The 19,174-nt window shown below is 44.5% G+C and overlaps 1 long non-coding RNA gene across 3 annotated transcripts in view; it reads right to left on the bottom strand.

Annotated features, from left to right (window-relative positions):
* The window catches only part of LOC309847616, a 141,235-nt gene that overhangs the window by 16,569 nt on the left and 105,492 nt on the right, over positions 1 to 19,174 (bottom strand). For all 3 annotated transcript variants that reach the window (XR_014302520.1, XR_014302521.1, XR_014302522.1), the window contains one exon: positions 9,944 to 10,107. This is a non-coding gene — a long non-coding RNA (uncharacterized lncRNA). The remainder of the gene's footprint in view (positions 1 to 9,943; positions 10,108 to 19,174) is intronic.

Genomic DNA, 19,174 nt, shown 5'->3' with positions numbered 1-19,174 from the left:
ATGGCTACTACATGCCAAGTGCTGTGCTAAGAATTTTACAAGTGTTCACTCATGTCCACCTATAAAGAAATCTGTATGATAGGGCCTCTCGCTGACTCAGTTGGTAGAGCATGCAACTCTTGATCTCAGAGTCATGAGTTCAAGCCCCATGATGGGCTGAGAGATTGATTTAAAAAAAAAAAAAAGGAAATTAAGAAAAAAAAAGGCAATTGAAAATGAAATCTATGAGCAAGTACCATTAATATCCTCATTTTACAGATGAAGAAACAAGCCTGAGGCTTTCCACTGAAACCAGGCCCCAGGAAGCCTTTGTGAGGCCCAGGGTTGGGGCAAAGCTGGCAGGAAGGGAGATGGGAAAGGACAGTGTCCAGAAGAAGCACTGGGAGACATACAGACAGCATCACCAAGGCCCACTCACAAGGTTGGGCAGAGAAGTAGAAACTGGGTACAAACTTTAGAAAGGAACTAGAGACCCGAGCATCAAGCCAGCTGCGGGGAGAGAGAAACAGTGAGGCTGGGAGAGAAGTGCTGAGGGGCTAGACAATGGTGTTCAGTGGGTGCACAGCCTCACCTGGGCCCCTGAGAGCTGTCAGCTCTGCTAGTTACAGTGGGCTTTCCCTCCGTGTCACCTTGGTCTTCCCCTTCACTCTCGGAAGAAGGTCATCCTGCTTCTTTGCAAGCAGGCTTTCAGAGGAGCAGAAGGAAAGTTACCTTTAATTCAGGAGGGCTCCAAGAAGCAAAGAAAATTCAGCACATTTTAAAAGTTTTTGTGCAACGTTTGGGCTCTGAGAGTTAGACACAGCCATGAAGGACAAGGACTTTGGAGTGAGACAGACTTGGGAGTTTGGGGAAAACCCTGAGCAAGTCGTAAGTCCCTTAAAGCTTCCATTTGCTCCTCTGTAAAGGGGGTGGGGGGCTAAAAACATCTACATTAGGGGTACCTGGGTATCTCGGTAGGTTGAGCATCTGACTCTTGGTTTTTAGCTCTGGTCATGATCTCCCAGTAAGGCAAATAAGCCCTGCTCCTGGCTCTGCCCTCAAAGGGGAGTCTGCTTCCCACCCTCTCCTTTTGCCCCTCCCCCTGCTCATGCACACCCTGCCTCTCTGAAATAAATAAGTAAATTTGTTTTTAAAAATCTACATTAAGGGCGCCTGGGTGGCTCAGTGGGTTAAGCCGCTGCCTTCGGCTCAGGTCATGATCCCAGGGTCCTGGGATCGAGCCCCACATCGGGCTGTCTTCTCTGCAGGGAGCCTGCTTCTCTTCTCTCTCTCTCTGTCTGCCTCTCTGCCTACTTGTGATCTCTATCTGTCAAATAAATAAATAAAATCTTTAAAAAAAATAAAATAAAAAATAAAAAATAAAAAATCTACATTATAGGGTTATTAGGATAAATTAAGTAAGTTCTTAAATATCAAGTTATTGGTCTAGAGAACATACTCAACAAATGAAAGGTAGTACTAGTATCACTACTACTACTACTACCAGTACTGTAGTTTTAAAAGCATCTTTGGCAGTTCAGTAATTTTTTCAAAACTAAATATAAATTTTATTGTACAACGTGTCATACTTCTTATTCGCTCATATAAAATGAAAACTATGTCCATACACAAACTTACCTACGGATGTTTAGAGGAGCTTTTACAATGCAGTTCATAAAAGACAAAACCTGGGACCAAACAAGATGTCCATGAGGAGGTTAATAGATAAATAACCTCTGGTACATCCTGATACTGGAACACTATTCAGCACTAAAAAGAAATGAGCCAATAAGCAATGAAAAACATGGAAGAATCTTCCATCCATATTACTAAGTGAAAAAAGCCAACCTCAAGAAGCTATATACTGTATGATTTTTAACTATATGCCATTCTAGAAAAAATGAACTATGGAGATAGTTAAAGTTAGTGTCAGCGGTAGGGGTCGGAGATCCATATGCATGGCACAGAGAACTTCCAGGGCAGTGAAAATACCTGTGTAATACTAGAGTGATGGATACATGTCCTTATATATTTGTCTAAAACCACAAAATGAACATCAAGAATGAACCCTAAGTAAATAATGGCCTTTGGGTGATTACAATGTCTTAGTGTAGGTTCACCGATTATGACAAATGAGGGATGTTGATAAAAGGAGAGGCTGTGCATGTGTTAGGGCAGTAGGTATATGAGAAGTCTATAATTTTCCTCTCAGTTACCTGTCTCCCAAATAAATAAAGTCCATTTTTTTAAAAACTCCAAAAAAAATTAAAAATGTAAAGTTAAAAATAAAGTGACAAAGGTCATGGTTCATTTAAAAAAAAATAAAAAAAGGATGTTTTGATGTAATCTTCTCCATGAATCCATTTCTGACCATCCCAATCAGATTATTAACATACATTTCCCTTTTCAGAATTCTCATTGCATTGTAACTTGGCTAGCAATTACCATCTGGGTTATACTGAAATTATTAGGAGATTTATCTATTTCCTTTACTAGAATATACTGGAAGATTCTTGCAGGACTGACAGCATAATACTCTGTTTTCTATCTTGCACAGGGATGATGCTTAAAAAAACCCAATTGTGAAATTTAATAACGGGGATTCTAGATTTCTAGCACTGTCTGATAAGCTATTAACTAGCCACGTGTGACTATTTAAATTTAAAATTAAATTAAAGTTAAAAATCAGTTCCTCAGTTGCACTAGCCGCATTACAAACTCTCAATAATCACATGCCCCTAGTGGCCACCATATTGGATAGCTCAGATGTCAGATATGTCCATCACTACAGAGAGGTCTATTGAACAGTGATATTCTAGGGCATCCTTGTTCAAATTTTTCATTTAGTCCCTGAATTAAAGTTGTGTTTACAATGCTTATACTTTATTTTCAAATTAAATAAAAACATTGTCCTAAAAACTGTTTGAATTACCCAGACTTGTCTACGCCCCTACCACCCTGAAGGCGCCCCATCTCATCTGAATTATACAGATTCTACTCTCTAAATATCACTTAGCACTAAGAGAAACCAAGCTCTTTAGAGAAATGACTTCAGGTCTAGAGAAAGAAATATTTAAGATAAGCTTGACCATCTACTCATATCAGAAAACAAGGAAGCGATCAAAGACTAATGGGGTCCTGCCAAAAGGATTCAGGAATCAACTCAGAGAAGATCCCAAGGGCCAACAAGGGGACCATTTGAGGATTAATAAGAATTAACCACAAAGGACTGAATCACACTGCATTTGTAAATTACAAGCTTATAAAGAACAAAATGAAAACAAACAAACAGAAAAACTCCTCTCTGTCTTCTCGGAAGATGACAGGGAAAGAATTTATTATTTTGAAAACTGGTAGGTAAAGGGGAAGAGTCAAGTCTTTACCCTGTCTTTCCTGTATGAATTGTTCCTCAGGGTAACCACAAAGAGCTGTCTGTAGAACCAATACCAGCTCATAAATAATTAAGAATGATGAAAGAATTAGAATATCCCATTTTTCCAAATCCCTACTGAAAGAATGGATGGGGCAAATGACCATCAGTGTCTGCTAAGAGCACAGAAGGAACACCAGGCACCAGCCTCCTGCTGTAGGAACACACACCTTGACCACGTCAAATCTAACCTGCGTGAGAGCCCAAGACCAAGCCTCAGCATCTAGTAGCCAATCACCAGGAAATGTAGAGGATGAGGAATGCGTTCAGTGACACCAGAGAATCCAGACGCTGGGAAACTTCACTGTGTAAAGGGGAATAAAATAGATGATGTGGGAACCTGCAGATTAAAATAAATTTAAGAGACATCTGACGTAGCAACCAAATGCAACAATTAGAACTTGTTTGGATCCTGATGCAAATAAATCAGTTGAGAGCGCGCACCCATACCTGGAAGTGGGGGGCGGGGAGACGTGGAGAGAGTTAAACAATGATATTTGGTTATATTAAGGAATTATTATTATTAATATTGTAACTATGTACCATGGTTATATTATAGAAGAGTTCTTATCTTTTAGAGACGCATACTGAAATATACAGATAAAAATGACTCAATGCTGGGATTTACTCAAAATAAACCAGGAGGAAGACAGGAAGTTGGGGGGCGGGGATGCAAACAAGACTGGCCAGCAGTTGGTGACTGCTGTAGCTGGATTTATTATATATGTGTTAAGTTTTTCCTAATAAAAAGTTTATCTCTCTGATTTGGTCTGTTTTCCCCAGCTCCATCCTATAATCTTTTAAAATAAATTCTCCAGGAGGACATTTTTCTGTTCTTATTTGGCAAATGGAGGGGCTTAGGCACAAATGTTTGGAGAGAAAAGCAGTCTCTGAACACATCAGAGGGCTGTTACATTAGAAATCTTAGCAGCAAGTTCCCCTCAAATGGCAACCTCCTTACAAAGCCTCACTATCTGCTGGGGTGGTCTCTCTCCAGGTGTTCTAATTCACAAGCCACATTGTCATTCAAGTCACATGCAAATTACATTATTCCAGAGATTTGCAGGGCAGCCTAGAGGGGTTTTGAAGTGCAGGGGGGGGAGGACGTGTTTCCACCTCCTCCACCTCCCTGCCCACCCTTCTGTACCTTCTCTTCTCTCCCTCCTCCTCCCTGACTTCTCTTCCTCCTCTAACAAAATGTAGAGAAACCCCTTTTTCAATGAGCATTCCTAACGCCCTTCCTCTTCCCCTTCTAACAATGATTCAGGATCAAGAGCTACAAGTTTCAACCCCCAGCTGGAAGAAGGCTTCTTGCACAAGTCGAACTCCGGGCACAGGTGAGCACTGTTTTCTAGGCATCTTTCAGAGAGGTTAAAAGACCTCGGTGGCATAGGACTAGTTTCTATTTTTTTTTTTTTTTAAAGTAGGTTCTATGTCCAGTGGGGAGCCCAACATGGGGCTTGACCCTGAGATCAAGACTTGAGCTGAGATCAAGATCTGAGCTGAGAGCAAGAGTCAGATGCTTAACCCACTGAACCACCCTGGCACCCTTTGTTTCTATCTTTGCATTTTCTTTCAGGAAGCCTGACCTTTCTTCTTGATTCTTATTCAGTAAATTATAAGCACATTCCAGACCTACTACTGTGATTATTCCCAAACTGGGGTTTTGGATCGTCTGGCACTCTTCAATTATCTAGTGCAGCAGACTACTCATTGTCCCTCTCACCCCCATCCATCCTGTCCTTTCAGTGTAAAGACTGCCCAGGTAAAGACTACATTTCCCCCTTCCTCTCAATTTGGTGTGTCCATTAGACTAAGTTCTAGCCAGTGGGCTAGAAAGTGCAATGCTAATACCAATTTGGAATCTTAATCTTTAGAAAAAAATGGCTGAGTGCTCTTGGTCCCTTCCCCCTTCCTACTGGTTGGGAGGTGAGAAATGGAGTCATAAGCAGAAGCCGTGTGTTGAGAATGAAGCCATCCTGCCAGCCCTGATTGCTACCTCTGCACTGTAACATGAGAGAGAAATTACTTAGAGCTTGTGTAAGCCTTGGGAACCCTTTGTTTGGCAGCTTCCCCTGTATCTTAACGAATATAGATGGCCATCTACACCACTGGGAACAAATTTTACTTGGACATCTCTAAACACAACGTTACTTCCAAGAACCTGAAGCAGGTCTTCCCCCATCACCTTCTTGTCCCAGTTTGACGCTTGTGAATTGATGCAGTGCAATGCAATCAATTTGATGATGGGTCTGTCCATGGCTATAAACTCAAGGATCACTTTGGGAGACAGAAATTCCTCTGCTGAGCACTCCACACCAACAGCTCTTCTTAATAATCAAATGACAAGAAGGGTTTGGAAACATCAAGGAGCACTAGGCTCTACTCTTATTTGTCCAGGTCCCTAGAGCTCGTATCTTTATGGTTCTTCCTTGGAAAGAGCATTTCCCACCAAGAGCCAACAGCCCCGCCAACCCTGGCAGACATACTCCATTACAAGTAATAATGGGACTCAAGCACTTTAGAAGCTTTTACTAATTGAGCTGCTGAATATCCCTGTGAAGTAGGTAACTATTATCATCCCCAATTACTGTCAAGAAGCTGAGCTGCCGAGACATTAAGTGGCTTGCCAGGCTCGTGCAGTGGAGTTGCAAGCAGAGTAAGTTCCCTGGTGGAGGCTGGATTTCAGCCCCAATCAAAGGAACTAGAATTGTCCAGGAGTCAGGAGACCTGCGTTCTGGTAGTGACTCTGTCATCAGCCATTAAGTAGAAGTCATTTCCAATTTCTGTGCTCAAGTGTGTGTGCATGCTTGTGTGTGTGTCCGTGTGTGTGCATTCTGAATCACCCTCTGAGCCACCCTCTGAGGTTTTCCACCACTGAAGGTGCAAGTTCAGTTTCAAAGGAATAGACATCCTCCTTCTGATTCTCCCAGGAAGAAGTTAATCCCGAGACAGGAAATGAAGCATTAAGGAGAAAACTTCCTCCTTCTTGGGTGAGACTCCATGGTGAAGAAAGGCTTGTGTTCCGTTAAAGTGTGGTCCCCAGGGTGCTGGGAGCCAGCCCAGGACACAGAGTGAGGTGAGGGATGGCAGGGAATTCAGTGCCCCTTTCGAGGCCAAGGCTTGGCTACTGAAGGAGGTGTCCATTGGAACACAGCTCAGCCTGGCAGTAATCACTTGAAGCCAAGTTTACGAAGGGAAGGGCGAAGACCAGGAGCCCAGAGATGAAAAATGTGAAGGATTATTCTCAGAGGTGCAAAGTGGTACCTTGCCAAATGTTCACAATCCACAGGGACACTGAGAAGAGCAGAATCAAGTCTGTGTGGGCTATGCCGTAAGAGTTTAGGGACAAGCAAGGGTGCCTGTCTGGCTCAGCTGGTAGAATATGTGGCTCTTGATCTTTGGGTCCTGAGTTTGAACACAGAGTTTATTTAAATAAATAAATAAATAAATAAATAAATAAAAAGAACAGGGGCGCCTGGTTGGCTCCATCAGTAAGCTTCTGCCTTTGGCTCAGGTCATGACCTTAAGATCCTGGGATTGAGCCCCACATCAGCATCTCAGCATGGAGTTTGCTGGTCCCACTCCCTTTGCTCCTCCCTCAGCCACTCCCCCTGTTGTGCTCACTCTTGCGCACTCTCTCTCAAATAAATACATAAATACATAAATAAAATCTTTTTAAAAACCCACACAAACAAATAATCTGGGGACAAAGAGAAGTCATAGGCTGCACGGCATGGGACATTCAGAGACCTCTCATACTCCTTTCCACTGAGATGCATGAGCCAGAGTCCTGTGCTGCTGGAAATCTGGCCCAAGTCCTTGGGGGAAGTCTTACCAAGGACTTTCACCTTCACTGCGGTCCACACTGGCCCTGGGCCTTGTCCATATTGGCCCCAGCTTGTAGGTAATTAGCTGAGGTTGGGCTTAGGACAGAGGGCCTTTGTTATCAGAGGTCAGGTTAATTCTAGATGGAAAAAATGGGAGGGGGTCTCTGTGGTCTCTCCCTTCTAGTCCCAGTTTTTGTTTTAAAGAAATTAAAATGAAGTAAAGTTTGGCTGATTCATTGCAGTGCACACTTCAATGAACTGTGACAAAGGTCACGGCTACCCCAATAAGGATCTAACCCCCTAGAAAGTTCTCTAGAAATGTGCCTCAAACCCTTTTCCCTACCCTTCAATAAGCTACCAATATTTTGATTTCTCTCACCCTAGTTTAGTTTGTTCTAGAACTTGCTAGAAATAAAACCACACTATGTACTCCCTACCCATTTTTTTAAAAGATTTTACTTATTTATTTGACAGAAATCACAAGTATGCAGAGAGAGGGAGAAGCAGGCTCCCTGCTGAGCAGAGAGCTCGATGCGGGGCTTGATCCCAGGACCCCTGAGATCATGACCTGAGCCGAAGGCAGAGGCCTAACCCTCTGAGCCACCCAGGCACCCCTCTCCCTACCCATTTTTAACATGCAAATGATATTTTCAATTATGTGCCATGCGTAAACACGTCCCGCCAAGAAGACACCATGCATGGACCCCACGGCTATGCATCTTGCCCAGCACACCTGAAAGCGCAGATGCAAATCAGCAGAGCCAAAACTCCCCACCTTTGTCTTCTGGTGAGTGTCCAGGCTGATCTCTCACTTTCCTCACTCCAAAGTCCTGAAACCTTAGACCTTGCTTTGCCCTCACCTCCCATGCCTGGCCCCAGCACAAAACAATTACTGTACACCGAGGTTCCTGACATCCTGACAGGTTGTATATGGGCTACGAAAACTATCTCTAATGCAGGCATAGCACTGCTACAGCTCAAGAGCTAAAAGTATTCGCTACCTGTTATCCAAGGCTCTCCCAGACACCATACTTTATGTTCCTATGCATCCTCTCATGCAATTTTCCCAACCCTCAACCCAGCATGATTTCCATTTTACAAATGAGGAAACCGAGGCCCCCAAGAAATTAGAATGGGGCTTCTAAGACTTTAATATGCAAATGATTCACCTGGCAGGGGGCATCTTGTTAAAATGCACACCCTTATGTGCTGGCCTGAAAGTGTGCACCTTGTAACAAGCTCCCAGTTGACGCCGATAGTGTTGGCTTGTGGACCATGCTTGGAGTAGCGAGCAGTGACATAACCCCTGCAAAGTCAAATCTTGGCTATGAACTCCAAGCAGCGACCACCAAAGCTGGTGCTCTTAAGAGATCCCACTTAGACGGTGGCGAGGAGGAGGAGGAGAAGAAGAACAAGAAGCAGAAGGGGGGAGGAAGGGGAGGGGAAAAGAAAGAGGAGGAAGAAGGAGAACTGGGGGGAGGAAAGAGGAGGAGGAAGAAGAGGAGAGGAGGCATAAGGGGAGAGGGAGGACAGAAGGGAGGCGGAGGAAGGGGAAGGGAGAAAGAGGAGGGGGAGGAGAAAAACTGGGACAGAATTTGTTCTCAAGGAATTTAGCAAAACTCCTTGATGAGACATTTAAGCTGTAGAAAGCTATCCTGCCAGACCAGACAGGGATGGGGTAGAGAGGAGACTTTGAAGAGCCAAAGAACACTAGGGTGGGGGGGATAGGCAGACTGCAAGGTGAATCTGGGGAGGCAGGGAGGAGAGGGGAGACTATTGGGGCACAAATAGAGAAGAAGAACAGCAACTAGCCCCTGGAAGTGAGAATGATATAAAGACTTACTAGCAATTGAAAGGTGTTTGCTATGGTTTGCTATAGGCCTTTGACGTGGTCCTGACCTTCAGGAGAGTCTGTCATACCCACGCCCTTGAGCCTGAATTGGTGCAAGTTTGACTAGAGGAGAATTGGGCTAGGACAGAGCATGTGTGATAGGCAAAGATGGAGAAGTAAATCTAAATGGAAAGTCAGAGCCTCAGGAGGTTAGGGGAGGGGAGTTCCCCTCTGACACTGCACCTGCCCCATGCTCCTGAAAGAAATTCTGGGTCTCTCACTATTCTTGAACTGGGCCTTCCAGCTCATATTGTTTATAATTTTAAGAGCAGTTACAAGATCTCACATCTGTTATTTTATTTATTACACACGACAATCTTGGAGGGCAAGAGGCTAGGAATCATCACTCCTTTTCTAAAGACTCAGAAATCAAGGTCAGGGAGGTGGCCATTGGAATGTTCCCAAAGTGGCACAGATGCAAGGGGTCAGAGAGGGGCCACAGGTGTGCTTCTCAACCATCTCTGTGATTCAGAAGCACCTAGGAGTTTAAAGAGGACACACTGGCTGGATCTCCACCAGCAATCTGCTTCTGTTCATCTGCAGTCGACCGGAGCATAAGAACAGTAGCTCCCGTTATCCTTTGAGTTATATTCCAACACCCCAGGGGATGTCCAAAACCATAGACAGTACCAAGCCCCATATCTACTATGGTTTCCCTGTACATACAAACCTATGGCAGAGTTTACTGTCTCACTGTGCCTAATTTACACATTAACAACTATTAGTAAAATAGAACAATTATAACAGTAAGCTATAATAATATTTATGTGCATGTGGTCTCTCTCTCAGAGTACCTTATGGTACCGAACTCACCCTTCCTCTAGTGATGACGTGAGATGATGAGGTGCCTGGGTGAGGAGATGCAGTGACGTGAATGATGGAGGCTTTGTGACATAGCTTCAAATTACTCACTGACCTTCTGATGGTCAGTTACTCACAAACCTTCTGCTTGCAGACCACAGTTGACTCTGGGGTACCTGAAGCCACAGAAAGCAAAATCTCAGGTAAGGGGGAGCTATGGTATTTTTCAAAAGATTCTCATTGATTCTAATGCTCCCTCAGGGTTCAAGCCCCTACTCTAGATGGTACACAGAAGGGGCTTCCCTCAGAGCAGCATGCACAGTAGTTACGGCTAATGTCAGCTGCTGGGAACACTTCCATCACACAAACTCAAACCCTGTGACACAATGTTGTCAACCATGTGTTCTCAGACTCTACGGATCATTAGAATCCCTTAGAAGGCTTGTTAATACAGATTACTGGGTCTCACACCCACAGCTTCTGACCTAGAAGGTCTGGGCTGGGAACGGAGAATGTGCCTTTCAGACAAATTGCTTTTCTTGATGCTGCTATTCTGGGGATCATACTTTGAGAACCAGCTCTGCAAATTAAGGGAAGGTGACACTCAAGAAGGCAAGCTCTTTTCCATCATTCTGGGTGAAATGGCCACTCTGGGGCTCTTCCAAGGGTCTGCCAGGACAGGGGGAAGGGTCTAGTGTCCAGACTACATTTCACTAGGTGCACCACCTAGGAAGTATGCTCACCAGTGGCTGACCTTCCAAGACAGAGTCCTGCATTTGATGGCTGAAGGGAGACAAAGCCTGAAAGAAAACGCCCCTAGCCTAAGTGACACAGCTTAGCTCATATGATCAGAGATGACTTAAAGAAGAGAGGGGTAGGTGTGGGAAAGGAAATGAAAATTTATAATGGAAAAACTCTGGTGTCGAGTGTTCTGAACATATGAATGCTCGTACAGGCTCTCATACAGATACACGTAATAACATTCTCTATATTCTTTCTATCTGGGTTAGGAAAGATGGGAACGTTCTAGAACCTTCTTGGGATTTTCTGTTCTGAGGGACAAAACCAGACACTGTCCCATTTGAAGCCATACATTGCATTATGTGCCACCTCCCACCACCTCCACCCTGACCACAGTCTAATTGGACCTACTGGCCCCAAAATGCCATCTGTAGACCTAAGGGAGACCAGCAGCTAATGAGGAGGTCCGGTGCAAGAATTCTGGCCAATATGAGGGGATGACAAGTTGGGCAGTGGCTAACTGTCCAAGTTAGAGCCTACTCTCTGGGGGATACACAGGGTCAGGGTAAGGAAGCACCAGTGGTTAGGAGGTGAGACAAAAATAAGAGGATGGCTGAGAAGTTGGGTTGCCAGGAGGACAGAGCCTTCAGAGTAGGCAGCCCTTATGAGGGGATGACAAGGTAGCTAGGTCACTAGTACTGCCCATGTTCTCAGCCATACTGATCTCTGGCCCATGAAGTTTGTTGGCTAAGTAGAGCTAATGACCTCCTCTCTCCCCACCCCACAGAGCAAAGATGGAAGTTTGGGTTTAATTCAAAGACTCTGATGGGCCACAGTCCCCAAAGGTATAACAGAGCACTGACTGAGCTCCAAAAGTCGCACACCCATAGGTGTGTTCTCTCTTTGTCTCCCCCTTCCATGCGGCTAAGCAAGAAGAGCAAGGACAACCCCAGCCATTTCTGCCTCTTCACAAGTTTGTTCTCCTCTGGGGAACTACCTTCACTCTACCTTTGGACAATTGTTCTCTCCCTCCTTCTCTCTCCTGTCATTGTGGGGGTAAGACTGGAAATTCATGTATGAGCCGTTTTGGTGCTATGTCACAGGTGCCCCATGAACTCAGGTAAAAATGTTCTATAGCATAGCTCCCCAGAGCTCTGCACTGAGATGGATGGGGAGTCCCAGTTAAATATGAAGATATTTCATTCACAAGCCTTTCAGTTGCCAGTGAAAAAGAAATCCAATTCAAATTGGCGTAAAAAACAAAGGGCAGCTGTGAGGTGAGGCACATAAGGGGAGGGGAGAAAGGAAGGGAGGAGGGGACATTCCCTTCCAAAGCTTCCAGGACAGCCGCGTGCAGGAACATCAGCACTTGCATCAAGACTCAGTATTTCCCCATTTGTCACCACCTCTACTTCCCTTCATTCTTGAGTGGTAAGCACCACCATCAACTCAAGGCTTACATTCTACCAGTAGAAAAAAATGGAGCCCTTCTTTTCTCTTAGATCAGGCAGGAGGCCTGTCAAACCTCCATGGACTAGGCCTGCTCACAAGTCTATGACTGCATCTGTTGATGGACTGATCAGGCCTGGGTTTTGTGTCCACCTCTGGACAGAGAGTTGGCAAGGGCTGGTCCCCAAATGAACATTGGGGGCCTGTTATCAGAAGAAAGGAGAGTGAATGTTGGGAAAGCAAAACCAACAAATGCTTTCTACAGTATATTCCTGAAGTTTTGTTCTCTCCATCTTTATCTTTCCCAAGAAAAGGCAGTCCAAAGCAGGATTTGGATAGGTTGATATCTTGGCCAAAAACCATCTTTTTTATTTTTTTTTAAAGATTTTATTTATTTATTTGACAGTAGATGGAGAGGCAGGCAGAGAGAGAGAGAGAGAGAGAGAGAGAAGCAGGCTCCCTGCTGAGCAGAGACCAGGACCCAGGACCCTGAGATCATGACCTGAGCCACAGCTGGAGGACTGTAAAGCTACAGGGGAAATCTAAGATCTAAATTCCAAATAATGTCTGCCTTTCTCTTTGCGGCTGTAACATAGCTAAGAACAAAGGCAAAGTTATGGGGACTCCTTTTTGATAAATTCTTCAAGATAATGGAATTAATCATGCATATACACAAAGATATTAAATTACAAGCATATTAATTCCTCTATCACTTATAACGGAGCAGAGTTGGAGACCATTTAAATATCCAGCTCTACAGGGATCATCAAACAACTACTGGTACATTCAGACCACCTTCCTGCAGCTATCACAGAGGAATGCTATACAACCAATAAAAATATTGTAGAAGAATATCAAATGATGTGAGGAAATAGGATATGCTGCCTAGTGAATACTGAACAAAGTCCAACTTTTAATTTTTAAAAACTGTTCTAAAAATTAAATTTAAATAAAAAAGACATTGCTATAGACTGAATTGTGTCTTTCCCCAAAATCACAAGTTGAAGCCCCAACCCCAGTGTGGACTGTATTTGGAGACTGAGTCTGCAGGAAGGTAATTAAGGTTCAGTGAGGTCATAAGAGTGGAGCCTTAATACAACAGAATTAGTTCCTTATAAGAAGAAACACCAGGGGTGCCTGGCTCAGTGGGTTAGGTGCCCAACTCTTGATTTCGGCTCAGGTCATGATCTTGGGATCATGGGATGAAGTCCCGTGTGGAATTCCATGCTGGGCCTGGAGCCTGCTTGGGCTTGTCTCTTTCCCTCTCCCTCTGTCCCTCCCCCTGCCCTCTCTTTCTCTCTAAAAAAAGGAAGAAGAAGAGGAAACATCAGAAAGCTCATGTTCTCTCTCTCTCTCTGCCACGTGAAGACACAGGGAGAAGGTAGCCATCTACAAGCCAGGAAGGGAGCTCTCACCAGAACCCAATCACCATGATCTTGGACTTCCAGCCTTCAGAACTGTAAGAAATAAGTGTCTGTTGTTTAAGCCCCCCAGGATATGACATTTTGTTCTGGCAGACTGAGCGACTAATACATGCATGTATATAAATGGAAGGTCATCACGTTAACAGGAATTATGTCTTTGAGTGGAATTACTGGTGACTTTCCATTTCTTCATTTTATTTTTCTATGCTTTCTAAACTTTGTTACAGTGAACATATATTATTTTTATAAATGCACAAAACACATCTTTATGTATATTGGTCATGGTTACTTATGGGTATTACAGAATTAATACATGCTCGCTGAAGAAACTGGAGGTTTTACGTACTTTTTGCTAATCTGTACTTTCTAACATTTCTTCAATACATATATATCCATTCATTTTTTAAAAAGTTATTTTCAAATAGATCTTTCCCATACACAGTAAACCATCCATAAGGGATGCCTGAGGCTCCTGTGTGTGTGTGTGTGTGTGTGTGTGTGTGTGTGCACGACAGAAAGAAAGATATGGAGAGGGAGACTGGATCTGAAAACCCGTATCTTGGAATTCTTTCATTCAACATGCTTCAACCAACAGCCTAGTGTGAGTCAGACACTGAGCTATATTTTTGCTTTCCTTACTGCTGTAAGTTTTCTATTATTGTGTAACAATATTATCACAAACTCAGCAGCTTAAAACAACACACATTTGTTTTCTACTAGTTCCGGTGTGTCGGGAATCCTGGCATGGCTCAGCTGCCCTGTGTTTAGAGTCGCACCTGGTGCAGTCCAGGAGTCAGCTGGAGCTACATTCTCATTCGAGGCTCAACAGGGGAAGGACCTGCTTTCAACCTCCTTCATGTTGCTGGCAGCAGTCAGTTTCTCATGCTTTAGAACTACAATTTCAGAATCTCGCTGACTGTTGATCAGAAGCCACCCTCAGCTGCTGGAGAACACCACGTGATGTGTCCTTGCCACCAGAAGTCCCCCAGCATGGATGCTTGCTTCCTCCCAGGAAGGGATGCAGAGACTATAGCTGCATCTGTTACAGTGACTGTGTCATGTAATCATACGTTCTGTTGTTCAGAAGCGAGTTACTGGTTCTGCCCAACTTCACAGGGGCAGGGACCCACAAGGGCACAGCCACAGGTGGATCATGGGGCCATCTTAAGCATCTGTCACAAATGCTGTATCTAATTTTAGCACGTTTGATTTATTTAAAACAGTGGAGGGGCGCGTGGGTGGCTCAATGGGTTAATCCTCTGCCTTCGGCTAGGGTCATGATCTCAGGGTCCTGGGATCGAGCCCCGCATCGGGGCTCTCTGCTCGGCAGGGGGCCTGCTTCCTCCTCTCTGCCTGTGTCTCTGCCTACTTGTGATCCCTGTCTGTCAAGTAAATAAATAAAATCTTTAAAAAAAAAAAAAAACAGTGGAAGATTTTTCATATTCTGTCCTATGCAATTATTTTCCAAGGCCTTTAATTCTTTCCTTATTGTATTTTTTGAGATTCTCACTCACATTCTATTGACATTACTATGTAAAATATTTAGTGAAATACATCGACAGGAAAGGGAACAAATCATAGATGTATACAGTTTGAAGATGTATATTTACTTTCATAGGGGCACCTAGCTGACTCAGTCAGTGGAGTATGTGACTCTTGATCTCAGGGTTGGGGGAGTTAAGCCCCAGGTTACATAGAGATATTACTCAAAAATAAAAATCTTTGAAAAAATAGAAAAGAAAAAGATTTTTCAGGGGCCCCTGGGTAGCTCAGTCAGTTAAGCATCTGCCTTTGACTCAGGTCATGATCCCACAGTCCTGGGATCAAGCCCCTCATCCGGCTCCTGCTCAATGGAGAGCCCACTTCTCCCTCTCTCTGCCGCTCTGCTTACTTGTGCTCTTGCTATCTCTTTGTCAAATAAATAAATAAAATCTTTAAAAAAAAAAAAAAAAAGACTTTCCATAATGTGACAGCACCCACATAACCGGTATGTGGATCAGGAAGCAGCACATTCGCTGCGAAATGTGTAAGCCTGACGATTCACAGAACTGCACCCCTGGGGCTAGTAATACAATATATGTTAATAAAATAATTAATTAAAAAAAAAAAGAAATCAGCACAATCATGGCCTTGGAAGCCTCCTCGCGCTTCCTGGCAGTCCCTGAGAGCCCCGCCTCCAGGGGTGCCCGCTCTCCTGGCAGGCTACCCTCTCCTCCTCTGCTAACTTTTTCATGCCTGTCGACCCCACTTATTAAGTTGTCCAAGAATAGGGATTTTTAGGCTTAGGAACAAGACCTGCTCAACCAACCAGGACTGGAAAGAACCTCTGCTACAGACCCGGCGCTGATAGAAATGATGCTTTGGCTCAAGCAGGACTGAGCCACTGACATTTACAGGCTGATGGCATTCTCCCCACTGGAGAAATTGGAAGAGGGAAAAAAAAAAAAAAAAGGGCCATGTTGGAGGGAATCAAAGGCCGAGAGAGGAAAAGCTACAGTTGGGTGCTCCTTTGCTCCTGGAAATAAGTCTCTGCTTCCAGACTCACATGAATTACTCCCTAGGGAAGTGAAAACTTGCACACGTGATTAAGGAGCAAAGGCAAAGCTGTCCAGTAGAAATATAATGCAAGCCATATGGTATAATTTGAAGTTTTCTGGTAGCTGCCTTAAACAAGATAAGAGGACATAAGCTTTAATCACCTTAATGACTAAACATTAAATAATTGAATTTTACTACTTGTTTATTAAATATAATGAAAGTATCATTTTAACCTAAGTCAGAATAAAATTATAAGTGAGATATTAGTGAGACATTTTTGATACAATGAGATATTTCACTTCTTTTTTTTTTTTAAAGAAAGTCAAGGAAATTCCATGCTTGATGTTTAGTGTTTTACATGTCAATTCAGAATAGCCACATTTCAGTGCCTTACTTGCATATGTGCTTGGTGGCCTGCGGAGTTCTAAGAAGTCAGGAAGAGTTGCCAGGATATAAGGGAAAAAATGCAGATTTTTTTCAAATGCTTCTAAAGTAGGTTGCAATAATAAGACACAAACATGCATTCATTCATCAAACATTTTTTGCGTGCAGGGGACAGAAAGAAGAGCTCAAAGCTTCTGCCCTCAAGGACCTCATCATCCAGCAAGGGAGACAGACCTGAATAGACCATTGTAATGTCAGCTGGCAGTGCCATACAAAAGCACGAGGGAGCAGAGAGATGGGCGATCTACCCAGGGAGGTTACTGGAAAATAGGGACCCTAATATTACCACTTATTATAATTGGCTAAGATGCCTGAAATTCTCATCATTCAATGGACTCAGTGTCATGAAAACAGCCTGGTCCAAATGCAAATAACTACCCAGGCAGGGGGAACATGTAAACGCAGGCATGTGCCCATTTACATGCATGATTTTTTTTTTTGAAGCCAGGCTTATGTATGTTATTTAGTAGAAAACAAAGCTGGACGGTGGCAGAAAGATCTAAGACTAAATGCTCAACTGGGGAACACTCAGATCCTAGAAAGCTCCAAGAGGAGACAGCTTTTACTGTTTTCCCTTTTAGGGAAAGTGCACTGAAAGCTTTAGGTATCAGGAGGAGGCAGGAGACTGCCCCGATTTCCACACTGACAAACTCGTCCAGACCAATGTCTTCCTTTCTCCTAACGTGTCCTGTCCACCTGAGTACGCCTCCCTAAACAATGGACAATTGTGCTTCTGAAAATCTCTATTGAAATCGGATTGCCACACAACAAACGGCGCATGTTTCCAGGGCAGTTTTTGAGCTGGTATCATTGTTGTCTTGATTTGTCAGATGAGGACAGTGAAAGGGAAGGCCAGCTCTTTCAGGGTCCCACACCCAGGAGGGTGGGTTTGCCTGCAGGGCTCTGGCCCTGTCCCTGCTTCCCCCACCCCACTCCAAACCCCCAGCTGGGAAACCACAGGTGAGACTGTAATGGCCCTGGTAATGGCCAGGCTGGGAGAGTTCTGGGCTGGCAGGAAGACTGGGGTGACTGGGGTGACAAAGTCTGGGGGAAGAGCAGAGGGCAAGTGAAGAAAGAAGCTTATATTTGGGCTTAGTGTTCCAGACTTTCACATCAGAGTCAAGTAAAAACTTCAGGCTCCCTCTTCCCACTCATTTCCCTTGGCCCTCACAGCCCTCCCCATGCAGACCCCAGGAACGCAGCGGGGGCTCCCAGGGCTAGAAGCCTAGGTAAGAACTACTCAGGTGCTCATTCTCCCAACTGAAATACCAATCTATTATGGTTTCCATACCTAGCAAAAGAGTGTGAAAACACGTTGGGAATTCCTGGTTATCCTCATTCAAAGTATGCACACAGAAAGAAGCTACAGAATCCCATGGTTAACCCTCAGCCTGTGAGTTTGAATCCCAGGAATGTCCCTCCATTGCTGATGGCCTTGGGCAGAGTCATTACTTCCCTGTTCCGCCTCAGTTGCTCCCTCTAATGTGGGATCACAGCACTATCTACTCACGGAGTGGTTGGGAAAACCCACTGAGATGATTCCTGTAGGGCGTTTAACTCAGTGCCTGGCAAGTGGGAAGGGTTTTGGAAGGGTTATCTGCTATCCGTAAGAAAAAATAACACTCCGGGGGAGCCTGGGTGGCTCAGTGGGTGAAGGGTCTGACTCTTGATTTCAGCTCAAGTGCGGATCTCAGGGTGGTGAGTTGGAGCCCCGAGTGAAGCTCTGCACTGGACGTGGAGGCTTGTTTAAGATTCTCTCTCCCCCGCCCCCTCTGCTCAGCCCCTCTCTGGCCGCTGCTTGCACATGCACACACTCTCTCTCAAAATAAAAAATAAAAAAATAACACTCCATGAGACAGAAAGCAAGAAGGGACCTTGTTCTTTTGTAAAACCCTCAAGTGTATGTCCCACTGCCTTTGTTCGGGAGTATTCCAGAGGCATGGGAGGAATTCTCATGGTGGCAGTGTCATGTCAGGATGCAGAGAGTCCTCGGGAACCTAAAGGGGAGTCCTCAGATGAACCAAGGTCAAGGGGCATGAACCTGAGGGGGAGGGGCTGGAGAGGGCAGGCATATCCGCTCCCTGGCTCCTCCCATCCCACAGCTCTGGCTCTCTCCTTCTTCGTTCCCACTTTCATTCTGCTTCCCTTTCCCTTGCCCTTCCTTCCTTCTCTTTCCCCATCCTTTCTCCATTTCCAGGCCAAGAGTTCATGTCTCCTAGAATAAGCTAGATTCTCCAGGATGCCGTTAACCACACACTACAAACTTGGTGGCTTGAGACAACAGAAAGTGATTCTCTTACAGTTCTGGAACTAGAAGTCTGAAATCAAGGTGTGTCCAGAGTCCGTTCCTTCTGGACATTCTGAAGGAGAACTAGTCCCTTGTCTTTCTCGTAACTTCTAGAGGTCATTCCCTACGCCTTGGCCTGTGGACACGTCACTCCTACCTCTGCCTCCCTCTTCACATACAACCCCCACCCCTGTCTCTGTGTCAAAGTCCCTCTCCTTTCATCTCTGAGGACACTGGTCCCCCTAAACCCATGGCCACCTCATCTTTAGATATTTAACTTAGTTACATCTTCAAAGACCCTTTTTTCAAATAAAGTTCTATTCTGAGGTCCTGGGTGACTAGGTATCTTTTGAGGCCGCT

Source organism: Mustela nivalis, assembly GCF_964662115.1.
Source record: "Mustela nivalis genome assembly, chromosome: 1".
NCBI classification, from domain to species: Eukaryota; Metazoa; Chordata; class Mammalia; order Carnivora; family Mustelidae; genus Mustela; species Mustela nivalis.
This window is presented reverse-complemented; position numbering and strand designations above follow the sequence as displayed.